Source organism: Sabethes cyaneus, chromosome 2, assembly GCF_943734655.1.
Source record: "Sabethes cyaneus chromosome 2, idSabCyanKW18_F2, whole genome shotgun sequence".
Classification (NCBI taxonomy): Eukaryota; Metazoa; Arthropoda; class Insecta; order Diptera; family Culicidae; genus Sabethes; species Sabethes cyaneus.
The window spans coordinates 202086168-202093783 of NC_071354.1; positions in this window are offsets into that span (position 1 = coordinate 202086168).

Below are 7616 nucleotides of genomic sequence, written 5' to 3' on the forward strand. Positions count from 1 at the left end.
CTAACCTTACAAATGTAGTTTTAGGCAACCATTAAACCACATGAGTTTATTTTCAAGTATTATATGATTTAAACTAATATTTTTGGCAAACTAATCTATTTTCAGAGATCAAAATAATCCTATATCCTTGGGCAATTGCAGCCTGGCTTCTGGTTTAAATGCCATTAGTTCATACCTGAGGGTCCGGAGTATCACTTAACCTTTATTAGCAAAGATACTCCCAACGACTGTAAATCTCGGGTAATTTTTCAAATAGACCTATGTGACAATGAGAGATTCTCTTCGTGTCTCCTCTCTTCCGCTTTTTACGGCGATACTAATGCATTTTAACACATCAGCTTTGCATGAATCGGTTGCCGGAGTCACTAGTTAGCTGACTGTTTTGGAAATTTTGTTTTCTATGCATTTAAGTAGACGTGACAAGCAAAAGAGAGGAGACGCGAAGAGAATCTCTCATTGTTACATAGGTCTATTCGAAAAATTACCCGAAAAATAAATCATTATCTATGTATATGGGAAACGTTTGGTACGGGAGGTCCACGCTTTCTTCCTTCCCCTTGATTTCAAGAAGTTTAATGGAATTAGGTATTTTTTCTGGTTCCACTTGATTCCTTGGAATTCTCTCTGCGGTACATGCTGGCCTGGCCGTTGACAAAAAAAAAACATTGATTCAAATAATCGTCATTTTCCAGGATGCTCTTTTTCCTTTGTTTTTGCTCTTTTGACTGCGCCTCAGCCAAACAGAATTCGAAAAAGTGATTTATAGGACAAGTGTGAAGTTACTTATTATCTACAATATTATGAAAGAAAGTATAGTTTTAATAGTTTAACACTAGATATACCAGCATTTTAAATATACCCATTTATACCAAAACCAGTCAAAATGACTGGTGGATAAGAAACAGTTGGTGAACGACTAAATAATGTGCAACACGGACCCCATAGGGATCCTTTACCTCTTATCCAGCAACTTCTATCTCCACCTCCTCGTGGTAGGGTAACCAACCAGTTTTGGACCTCATCTGCAGCTGTACATAATTTGTACACTTCCATTTGATTTGGGTTGAAGTGTCCTAATTGTGTACAACTACAGATGGGGTCCAAAATAGGTTGATTACTTTACCAGCCGAAATACGAGCAATCTTAGCGGAGATGAGTAACCAACCCTGGTGGAAACTAAGGTTGTAAACCGACAGGGAAGGAGGCACCGTTTTGTCTCGGCACTATACGATGACAGCCCCATCATGAGACTCGGCATCATAGCCCTAGTAAGGCAAGCTTTTTATATCTAAAATATTACGAAAAATCAAGAAAGTTCAACTCGAAACATTTACATGGACAACGGCGAGAAAACAAGGATTTGGAATGGATGCTTCCTACCTGGAACTGTAAATCACTAAATTTCGTGGATGGCGACCGGATGTTAATATTGTTTGATGTTGGCGGATGGCGACCGGATGTTGCTCGTTCAGTTAGAACTGCAAAAGTTCGACATTGTGACACTACAGGAGATCTGTCGCGAAGGCGGAAAGGTGTGGGGGATCCGTGGCGGCAAGGCCCAATTTTGCCAGAACGATGGAGTGACCAACGAGCTGTGAACGAGCTTCGTAGTGATGGGCAGCATGCAAGATCCCGAGAGGATATGTGTATCGAGGATAACAGGCCGCTTCTTCAACTACACCATCATAAACCTGCACTGGCCACACGAAGGTCGGAGTTGGAGCGGCTGCATCGTTCTCAGGAAACGCGGAAGTTCTACCAGAAACTGAACGGATCCCGCAAAGGCTTTGTGCCGCGAGCCGAAATGTGTCGGGATAAAACTGGCAGTATTCTGACGGACGATCGTGAGGTGACGGATAGGTGGAAGCAGCACTTCGACGAACACCTGAATGGCGCCCAGGCGGAAAACCATGGCGGCGGGAAAAGCGATTTCGACGGTGCAGCAAACGGGGAAGAGGTGCCAGCCCCAACGATAGGCGAAGTTAAGGAGGCCATCATGCAGCTAAAGAACAACAAGTCAGCTGGAAAAGATGGCATCGGAGCGGAGCTTATTAAAATGGGACCAGAAAAGCTGGCCGTTTGTCTACACCGACTAATTGTTAGAATTTGGGATACGGAACAGCTACCGGAGGAGTGGAAAGATGGGGTTATCTGCCCGATCTACAAAAAGGGCGACAAGTTGGACTGTGAGAACTATCGAGCGATCACCGTTCTCAATGCCGCTTATAAAGTGCTGTCCCAAATCATTTTCCGCCGTCTATCACCAATTGCGAGTAGATTTGTGGGAACTTATCAAGCCGGCTTCGTCGAAGGTCGGTCTACAACGGATCAAATATTTACACTGCGGCAAATCCTCCAAAAGGGCCGTGAATACAGAGTTCCCACGCATCATTTATTCGTTGACTTCAAAGCCGCATATGATACCATCGACCGGAAAGAGCTATGGAAAATCATGGACGAGAACAGCTTCCCCAGGAAGCTCATCAAACTGATTAAATCTACGATGGATGGTACGCAGTGCTGTGTTCGGATTTCGGGTGGATTGTCAAGTTCATTCGAATCACACAGAGGGCTTCGTCAAGGTGATGGTCTTTCATGCCTGCTGTTCAACATAGCGCTACAAGGTGTTATGAACCGAGCGGATATCAACACGCGGGGCACGATATTCAACAAATCTAGTCAATTCGTCTGCTTTGCCGATGACATGGATATTATCGGCAGAACATCTGTGGCGGTGGCTGAACAGTACACCAGACTAAAGCGCGAAGCAGAAAAGATTGGGTTAAAGGTAAATACGTCTAAAACAAAGTACATGCTGGCCAGCGGAACCGAGGCCGAACGACACCGCTTGGGCAGTAGTATATTGATCGACGGCGATGAGTTTGAGGTAGTCGATGAATTTGTCTACCTTGGCTCACTGGTAACGGCGGATAATGATACCAGCCGTGAGATTCGGAGGCGTATTATCAGCGGAAGTCGTGCTTACTATGGGCTCCACAAGCAATTGCGGTCGAGCAGACTAAGTCCCCGTACAAAGTGCACCCTGTACAAGACGCTTATTAGACCGGTTGTTCTCTACGGGCATGAAACATGGACAATGCTCGAGGAGGACCTGCGAGTGCTCGGAGTTTTCGAACGACGAGTGCTAAGAACGATCTTCGGCGGCGTACAGGAGAACGGAGTATGGAGGCGGAGGATGAACCATGAACTCGCACAGCTCTATGGCGAACCCAGTATCCAGAAGGTGGCTAAAGCTGGACGGATGCGATGGGCAGGGCATGTTGCAAGAATGCCGGACAACTACCCTGCAAAGATGGTGTTCGCCTCAAATCCGGTAGGAACAAGACGACCAGGAGCGCAGCGAGCAAGATGGTTAGACCAGGTGGAGCGAGATCTGGCGGAGAGTACTCGGTGTCCGAGGAATTGGAGAGCGGTAGCCCTCAACCGAGTTACATGGAGAAATTTTGTTCAACAGGCTTTGTCTTAGGACGGCAAGCCACCTAAGTAAGTAAGTGGCCACACGAAGGTAGACCCGACGACGAGAAGCGTTCGATGTCTAGCTGGAGGCAACATACGATAGCTGCTCGCCATGGGATATCATCGTCATAGGGGACATGTACGCTCAGATCGACAGGGAAGCAATGTACAGTGATAACGGCCAGCGATGCATCAACTTTGCAGCTTCCCGAAGCCTGGGGATCAGAAACACATTCTTTCCCCGCATAGATCGACAAAACCACCAGGAGATCACCTGACCAGCTAACATTGAACCTAATCGACCATATTCTCATCGAAGGTCGGGTTTCCTCGAACATCACCAACGTACGCTCCCTACGAGGTACGGATATCGATTCAGATCATTATCTAGTAGCAGTACACGTGCGCTCAAAATTATCGACGTACTATGTGCCTTCATCTATGGCCAGGTGCTTCGACCCTCGAAGATAAATGGAACAGGATACGCTCGGCCATCAGTGAGGCCGCAAAACGCCAGAAGGAGACCTAGAACCACTATTTCAGACTAGTAAGATGCGCAAGTTCTATGAGAAGATGAACCGATCTCGTAAAGGATACAAACCGAGGCCTGATATGTGTAGGAACTAGGGACGAGCAGGGAAACCTGGCCACAAACGAGCGCAATGTGGTTGGTGAGTGGAAGCAGTTCTTTGATAGGGATCTCAATTGCTGATATAGCAGAAGGAAATGGAGCAAAAGTCAATGTATGAGAGCCTAAGGGCGTTCCGACTTCCGATCTCAAAGAAATCCGGCGAGAAATTGGTCAGCTGAAGAATAGAACCGCCGAAAAGGACCGACTCTCGACAAAATTCTACAAAAATGGCCATTAGGAACGGCACTTTACTGAATAATTTCATGCTTCGGACTCACCGTTCTCCCGAAATGCTACATTTCTTCATAGAATCTCGCACCAGTCATTTTGACTGGTCCTGTTATAAATGGCAAAAACAAAAATTATATTTGTTACTAATATAGGTAAAATAACATTAAGTCCATAAAATGTATTCTCTACTTATAGTTACAAAAGCCATAACATCGTTTCTAAAAGCAAATGTTATATGTTGTAGAAATTTCAAATTGAAATTCCACGACCAGTCAAAATGACTGGTCTGGTATATCTAGTGTTAAGTATAGTATAGCGTTACAGAGCTGCAATGCCATTGGTAGCAAAAAGAGTGCTCTTTTGCTCCTATACTAAAAGTATAGGAAGTACAGCTATTCATTGGAGATATGGTTGATTGTAATGAAAATAGGGCCAATATGGCCAATAATGGCGCAATAATGCAATAATGGCGCTCCCACCTTAACTGGTGATCCTAATAGTGCAGAGTCTTCGATAAAGTTATTCTTCAGGTTAATTGCTTCAGGTTAATTGTGCAAATAACTGAAGCCTTCCGAACGGTATGGTTCCAGGTTTTCCCACTATCCACTGCTAGCTTATATCCAGCCTATCAAATAGCATGCGATTTAGTTCAGAAATTTATCATTACGCGGCAAATTGCAAAATTGCAGACAATTTGATAAGCTGCTGTCTTCGAAAAAGTTATTCATGTGATTGCGGCCTTCCAGATAACATAAACATTAGTTCAAGGATGTTCCACTGTGCGGCACTAGTGTATATTGAGCCATTTTATAAACATCGTAAGGTGGTCAATTTCTCGACTATATGCTGCGGAATTTTGAACTAGCGGGTCTAATCAATGGGTAACGGTTCTCGAGGAAATAACCAAGAATACATGTACATGTCTGTGTTTTGTATTGGAGCAAACAATTACAGGTCGTCAGCTTACATTTATTAGCAGCCAATACCAAGTAATGAAATGATATCGTTAAAAAACAACAAGAAAAGCAAAGGCCCCATGCTGCTACCTTGAGGAACACCGACGGACCGACCAGGCATGAAACTGTGCTGAGCCATTGAAATGTAGTTTTTAGTGCGGGACAGTATCACACCACTCACAATTATTTTAAATAATTTAGATGCCGCAGAGAGAATAGTGATTCCACGGTAATTCCTCACATTATGACGATCGCCAGGAAGGCTTTTTCCATGTGTGGGGACTCATTACTGCGACCAGTATAGTTGATCTATTGTAATATCGCCCGGGTGTTTGCTGTATGACCTGCACTGCATTTCTTTTTGCTATAATCGCTATTGAGTGAGCGATATGCTTATTTAATTTTATGCGTACTTGCGTGTATTGGGGTTTACCCGTTCTTCAAAGCTTGATCTACTTTACCCACTTATTCCGCGCTGCCAGCACTATCCCATATTATAGCCGTCCCTGGCGTGGACTTATTCGTACCTCTAACCAGTACACTTAACTATAGGAGGGACATTTGCACTGTCAAGAGGCTTCAGAGGGTAAATATAGAATTCAGCCCGAAGGAAGGGTAAATGGAGGGGCCTGATAATAAACCCATGCTAAAGTCACTTGACATCGAATGGCTTGATTCTACTAAGATTCGAACCCACGACCACTCGCTTGTCAAAGCAGACTCGGTAACCTTGCGGCTACGGAGCCCCCCTTTTAGCAATACTATATATCAGAGGCAGTTTCGTCGGCAAAGACGAAAGCAAAAAAACTCTGCGAATTTCTGACAAGAGTCAGGAATTGTATTTGCTTCCATACCGTCATGGCACACGTTGCACGGTATAGAAGAGCTTTTTCTTTTGGTGTTTACGAAATGCCAGATTTTTTTCGATTGCTCCCTAAAATCGGATTGCAACAAAGCATTTAAATGGCAGTAATTATCAATAGCATACTTGAGCATAATTACGTCGAGACAGATTTGTTCTCCAACGGCGATGAGCACGTTGAGCACTGTTACGTTTACGCTTTAGTTTTCGTAGACGAGGTTTGTACTGAGATATTGTACTGTGCAAAACTGTGTAGCCATTACATTAACATCATCATAATCGAATAAAACGTTCCAATCAGTGACCGACAATTATTCGATCGAAGCAGCAAAATCGATCTTTCGACAGCTTAATTCACTTCTTTCAACCGCAACAGCATAACAGATATCTGCAACAGCATTATTGTTACGAACGGACATCGATAGTAACAGAAGTGGATGGTGCGAGTTGACGAGAAGCAGTGGTGTGACACAAGTGTCGACCGTAAGTAAGTCATCGGATGGACAAAACACAAGGTCCAGCATGCGCCTAAGATGATTTCGTTGCGTATTCACTTGAAAGAGGTTTAGAAAATTTATTCCATCTATTAGGGCCACACTGGCATCAAGCAAATGGGAAGTGGAGATGTTCTGAATCTCATTAGCAGATGACTCCCACTCAATGCGCGGCTGATTCGAATCACCACAAACCATCACAGTGTCACGCTCAGAGCAGGCATCGCAATACTCACAGACGGATGAAAAGTGTGCATTGATTACATCGACATCCTCACTTTTATCAGGCGGTATGTAAATACAACAGAGCAACAGTATTTGCCACGGATAGTGGCACTTACACACACCTACTCCAAGCGGTTGCCATTCATCGTGCGTATGATTGAGCTGGGATAACACTGTTCAATGGCAATTAAGACACTACTGAATGTTGCTGTTGTCAAAATAAAACTACCGACACTTCAAGTTAGCTCTGCACTCAACGGAAACGAAGCGTGGGTTTATTCCGCAGCCGTTTTGGCAAATGTGGAAATATGTCTCGCAAAAGCCACAGAAAATCCGTTTGTTTGTTCGTTGATCTTATGTTTACAATCTCCGCATGGTTTTTTGCTCATTCTGCTTCGGTGCTTGGCAAGAATGATAAGCAAAACAAAACTCTTCTCGACTCTGTGGAATACGATACGGTTTATGATAGTAGAATGTATCCATGCATGTAATCATTCAATTCTTACGTATATGTGCATTTGGAAACAATTTAATAAAATCAAGAACTCAAACTTTTGCTTTCCTGTTACTTTACAGAAATTAAAGATTGTTTTTATTACCAATGGTTCCTCACGTTGAAGGGATTTTACCAATTTAATCCCATTTTATCAACAGCGCATCTTTTCACTAGTGAAACGGCAAACATACAGAATCATATTATAACCGAACACTACAGCTGTAGCGCACTTTTCCAACACAGC